Source organism: Physeter macrocephalus, chromosome 14 (genome assembly GCF_002837175.3).
Source record: "Physeter macrocephalus isolate SW-GA chromosome 14, ASM283717v5, whole genome shotgun sequence".
In the NCBI taxonomy this organism is placed as follows: domain Eukaryota; kingdom Metazoa; phylum Chordata; class Mammalia; order Artiodactyla; family Physeteridae; genus Physeter; species Physeter macrocephalus.
In genome coordinates this window covers 111,389,092-111,395,091 of record NC_041227.1, presented here as the reverse complement: position 1 = coordinate 111,395,091, position 6,000 = coordinate 111,389,092, and the positions used below count along the sequence as shown (strand labels likewise).

The 6,000-nt window shown below is 34.8% G+C and overlaps 1 long non-coding RNA gene and 1 pseudogene across 1 annotated transcript in view; one reads left to right on the top strand and one right to left on the bottom strand.

The window, feature by feature from the left end:
- Positions 1 to 6,000, top strand: part of LOC102983668 (leucine-rich repeat-containing protein 37A3-like) — a 235,292-nt pseudogene that overhangs the window by 61,776 nt on the left and 167,516 nt on the right.
- Positions 3,830 to 6,000, bottom strand: part of LOC129392786 (uncharacterized) — a 52,720-nt gene continuing 50,549 nt past the window's right edge. Inside the window, exon 4 of the long non-coding RNA XR_008619387.1 lies at positions 3,830 to 4,003. This is a non-coding gene — a long non-coding RNA (uncharacterized lncRNA). The remainder of the gene's footprint in view (positions 4,004 to 6,000) is intronic.

The following is a 6,000-nucleotide window of genomic DNA, read 5'->3' as shown; positions in this document are numbered from 1 at the left end:
CCGCCTGCCGATGCAGGGGACACGGGTTCATGCCCCGGTCTGGGAAGATCCCACACGCCGCGGAGCGGCTGGGCCTCTGAGCTATGGCCGCTGAGCCTGTGCGTCCAGAGCCTGTGCTCCGTAATGGGAGAGGCCACAGCAGTGAGAGGCCCGCGTACCACACACACACACACACACACACACACACACACACACAAAACAAAAAAAAACTGAAAATTATAAATTTCTAGAATAAATCATGGCAGAAAACTTTTGTAATTTGAATTAGGGGGAAATTTCTAAGATATGACATCAAAATAATGGTCCATAAAAAAAATCGATATATTGGACTTCGTACTAGTCAGCATTCTCCAGAGAAACAGACCCAATAAATAAGATGGGGGGCGGGGGAGAAGGAACTTATTGTAAGGAATTGGCTCATGCAATTATGGAAGCTAAGAAGTCTCAAGATCTGCAGTCAGCAAGCTGGAGACAAAGGATGTGTACTTCTAGTCTAAGTCCAGAGGCCTGAGAACCAAGAGAGCAGACGGTGTAAGTTCCAGTTCGAAAGCCAACAGGCTTGAGAGTAAAGAAGAGCCAACGTTTCTGTTTGAGTCCAACACCAGAAAAGACTGAGTCCCAGCTCAAAGCAGTCAGGCAGGAGTTTCCTCTTATTAGAGCAGGAGAAGGGCTTTTTTGTTCTATTCAGGCTTTCAACTGATTGGATGAGGGCCATCCAAATTAGGGAGGGCAATCTGCTTTACTTAGTCTACTGATTCAAATGTTAATCTCATCTAAAAACACCCTCACACAGGACCTCCCTGGCTGTACAGTGGTTAAGACACTGTGCTTCCACTGCAAAGGGCACAGTTCGATCCCTGGTTGGGAAACTAAGATCCCGCATGCTATGTGGCATGGCCAAAAAAACACACACACAAAAAAAATCCTCACAGACACACCCTTAATAATGTGGGTCTAAATATTTGGGCACCCCATGGTCTAGTAAAGATGACCCATCAAATTAACTATCACAGACATCATCAAAATTTTAAACTACTCCTCCTTGAAAGACGCTCTTAAGACAATGAAAAGACAAGCAAAAGACTGAGAGAAAACATTTGCAAAGCATATACCTGGTAAGGGACTCTTATACGGAATATATTAAGAACTCTCAAAATTCAACAATAAGAAACCAAACAATCCAGTTTTTAAAAATGAGCAAGAGATTTGAACATACGGTTCAACAGAGAAGATGTATGAATGGCAAATAAGTATATGAAACAATTCAACAACATTAGTCATTAGGAAAATGCAAATTAAAACCACAACAAATCTATTTAAATGGTTAAATTTTTTTTTAAATGACCATACCAAATATTGGCAAAGATGTGGAGGAACTGGAACTTTCAAACATTGCTAATGGGAAAGTAAAATGGTAGAACTGCTTTAGAGAATGTTGGGCATTTTCTTTAAAAAGTTAAACCTATCATATGATCCAACCATTCCTCTCCTAGTTATTTTTTTAAATAAATTTATTTTATATATATATTTATTTATTTTTGGCTGCATTGGGTCTTTGTTGCTGCACACAGGCTTTCTCTAGTTGCGGCGAGCGGGGGCTCCTCTTCGTTGTGGTGTGTGGGTTTCTCATTGCGGTGGCTTCTCTTGTTGTGGAGCACGGGCTCTAGGCATGCGGGCTTCAGTAGTTGTGGCTCGCGGGCTCTAGAGCGCAGGCTCAGTAGTTGTGGTGCACAGGTTTAGTTGCTCCGTGGCATGTGGGATCTTCCCTGACCAGGGCTCAAACCCGTGTCCCCTGCATTGGCAGGCGGATTCTTAACCACTGCGCCACCAGGGGAGGCCCTCTCCTAGTTATTTACCTGAGAGAAAGAAAGCATATGTCCATACAATGACTTGTGCACAAATATTCATAACAGATATATTTGTAATGTCAAAACTTGGAAACAACCCAAAGGTCCATCAGTGGGTAAATGAATGAATCAATTAGTGTATCATACAAAGGAATACTACTCAGCAATAGAAAGAAATGAATTATTAATAAATACTACAAACATCAATGAATCTCAAAATAACTAAGTTGAATGAAAGAAGTCAGATCACAAATAGAAATTATTATGTACTACAATGAATGTAAAATTATAGAAAATATTAAAATAATCCATATCGATAGGATGCAGATCAGTGGTTGCCTAAGACATGGCTGGAGTGAAGGGGAGGTTTGTGCAAGCTTGGGAGATCGGGATTACAAAGGGGCATGTGGAAACTTTTGGGGGATAATGGATGTGATCATGATCTTCACTGTGGTGATGATTTCCTGGGTGTAGCATACATCAAAACGTATACACCTTAGGTATGTGTAGTTTATTATATTTATTTATACTTCAATAAAGCTACTACCAAAAAAAGCCTGCATCACTAACATGACAATTTTTAAAACAGAGCAAATAAGAACAGGAAAGAAAGTATAGGTTAGTTCCCCCATATTATATATAAAAATATTTTTTAATGAGGAAAAATAAAGCTTACCTATAGAGATGCAAATAATATCTTATACAAAATACCCCCACTATATCATTGTCCTATGATACAAATTTCTCTATTTAAAATTAAAGATCCTGTTCATAGGTTAGAAAAAGAGAGTTTCTAATTTCTGATTTTGTAAATTATTTTTTAAATTATAAAACTAAAATCACATTAAATATATATTTTATAAAAAGTAAAGAGTAAGAAATTATATATGAATCTACCTAAATATGTTTATCAGTGAACTTTTTCAAATAATTAACACACAGTCGATGTTTTCCTGGGTGTAGCATACATCAAAACTTATACACCTTAGTTATGTGTAGTTTATTATATTTATTTACACTTCAATAAATCTACTACCAAAAAAGCCTGCATCCCTAACATGACAATTTTTACAAGAGAGCAAATAAGAACAGGAAAGAAAGTATAGGTTAGTTTCCCCATATTATATATAAAAATATTTTATAATGAGGAAAAATAAAGCTTACCTACAGAGATGCAAATAATATCTTATACAAAATACCCCCACTATATCATTGTCCTATGATACAAATTTCTCTATTTAAAATTAAAGATCCTGTTCATAGGTTAGCAAAAGAGAGTTTCTAATTTCTAATTTTGTAAATAAAAATATTTTTTAAATTACAAAATTAAAATCACATTAAATATATATTTTATAAAAAGTAAAGAATAAGAAATTATATATGAAGCTACCTAAATATGTTTATCAGTGAACTTTTTCAAATAATTAACACATAGTCATGTCAATTTTATGTAAAATATATAAATTTTAAAAGGAGAAAAATAATAACATATAAATTCATATCCCCAAAGCAACTATTCTTTGTTTAAAAACAAAACTAGAAAGATATCAAAATGTATTTAAACAGATGATTGAAATCGTAAGCACTATACAGTTTTGTGTTATGATTTTTTTCTTAATATTGAATCAAAGTCATGGGGATGTAATGTACAGCATGGTTATTATAGTTAACACTATATCAAATATTTGAAGAAAGAAAGTAGACCTTAAAATTTCTCATCACAAGAAAAGAATTTCTAATTATGTGTGGTGATGGATGCTAACTAGACTTCCTAGGTTGATCATTTCACAATATATACAAATATCAAATTATTATGTTGAACACCTGTAACTAATATAATGTTATATTTCAATCTCGATTTTTTAAAAAACTGAGTCAAGTATTTTCTCAATCACCAAATAAACTCTACAATAAATTAGTTTAATTTTGGATGGTTTTAGTAAATCCTAGGTGTGTGGCTATTGTTCTTTGACCTCTTTAAAGCTTTGACTGCTCTTTATATAATAATAAGTATTGAAAACATACAGGCATGATCTTAATTCTACATTCTGTATGCCCCTCACCATTCAGTAGGACTAGAGAAAGTTTCCAGTATTTTCTCTGCAATTTGAAGTCTTTTGGGGTTTAAATAGTTGTAGGTCAGCTCAGCAACTTGTCTATAAAACACAAAATAGAATATGTCCAAATGCTGTAATTTTCAGGACTATCAAGTTCCAATGTTATTAAACTCAAACTTGAACTAACCCTGTAGTGTGAAATGCAAAAAACACGCTCATAAATTCTCTGTGAATTCAGTAGCATTCTCTTGGACAGTCTGCATACTTCTTGAATATTCTCAACAGGCTTGTTCCTGCTTTGGATTTTTCCAATATATGTATACTTATTTATAAATTTTATGTATATGCAAGTCTACTCATATAATATACATTTTAAATACCAGAAAAAAAGATACTTTTAAAACAAGAAATAAGGATAAAATCAGCCATGTTTTAAAAAATAATTATTTTATGTATTATTGGAACAAGTAACCTTGTTATTGTCACTAAAAATGTATCACTGATTCAGAGGTCTGGCTCTTAGTAGAACTTATTTCAACACTGGGTTTTAGTCACCAGTATAACTAAACAAGCTACCGTTCACAACACAGAGAATTCTAAAAGGGGGAGAAAATGCATGATCAGCTTGCTAAATAAGTCATGATGTTCATTTACTAATCACATAGGGTTCACATCAAGTCTCGGATGTATCATTGTTAAATACCTTGCTAAAGGGATGATTTCATACAAGCTTTAGTCAATATCTCAAGGCAAAATAAACAGAATGTGGTATATTAATAATCGTACCTGTTAATCATATACCAAGTAGTTTCCTAGAAAATTTCTTTTTCTTTTTTTTTTTTTCAGTTTACTTCTTCTTTGACTTGATTAAGCTTGTTGTTTTTGACCTCACTGTGTACTCCCCAACAGGCTTGTACTGGAGGCGGAAGGAATGTGGCTCTATCATTTTCCAGTGTTTGCTTTTTTCTTGCATTATTGATATAACTTAAAATTCATGATTTCTTTGCAGTAATCACTTTTAACAGCTTTACTGAGGTATTAATTGACATACAGTAAATTGCACATATTTAAAAGTATACAATTTGATTAGTTTTAACATATGTATACACTCGGGAAACCATCATCACACTGTCTTGATTATGCAACTTTATATTAAGGCTTGAAATCAGATAGGATAAGTCCTGCACCTTTATTCTTTCTCAAAAAAGTTTTGGCTATGCTAAGTCCTTTGCATTTCCATGTGAATTTTAGAATCAGTTTGTCTATTTTGACACACAAAGACTGCTGGGGGTTTTGGCTGGGACTGCACTGGATCTATTAGATAAATTGGGGATAATTTACATCTTAATTCTGAGTCTTCTTTACCAGATTTCTGTCTATTCTGCTATCAAGTATTAAGAGAGATGTATTCAAATCTATAACTAAGGAACTTCCCTGGTGGTGCAGTGGTTAAGAATCCACCTGCCAATGCAGGGGACACGGGTTCGATCCCTGGTCCAGGAAGATCCCACATGCCGTGGAGCAACTAAGCCCGTGTGCCACAACTACTGAGGCCCGCGCACCTAGATTCTGTGCTCTGCAACAAGAGAAGCCACTTCAATGAGAAGCCTGAGCACCACAAGGAAGAGTAGCCCCTGCTTGCCACAACTAGAGAAAGCCCATGCGCAGCAATGAAGATCCAAAGCAGCAAAAAATAAAAAAATTTATTTATTTTTAAAAAATCTGTAACTAAAATTGTGGATTTGTCTATTACTTGCAATTCTATCAGTTTATAGTGACATGTATTCTGAAAATCTGTTATTAGGTGCATAAACATTTAGAATGGTATTCATCTTTATCACAGTTTACCTGCAAGTGATATTATACTCTCTGTATATTCTTACAATAGTATACTTCTATATTCTTACAATAGTATACTTTCATTTCTTCACTTCCCCTTTTACACTGTTACCATATTTTTATACTTTTACATGTATATTATAAACCCATACACAGTCCAACTCATTACTTTCCCAGGAAGAAGCTGGGATCTGGGGTTTTACACCTGCTTGCTCTGTGTGGAGCCTGAGGGAGGGGCTATAGTGACTGCTTGCTGC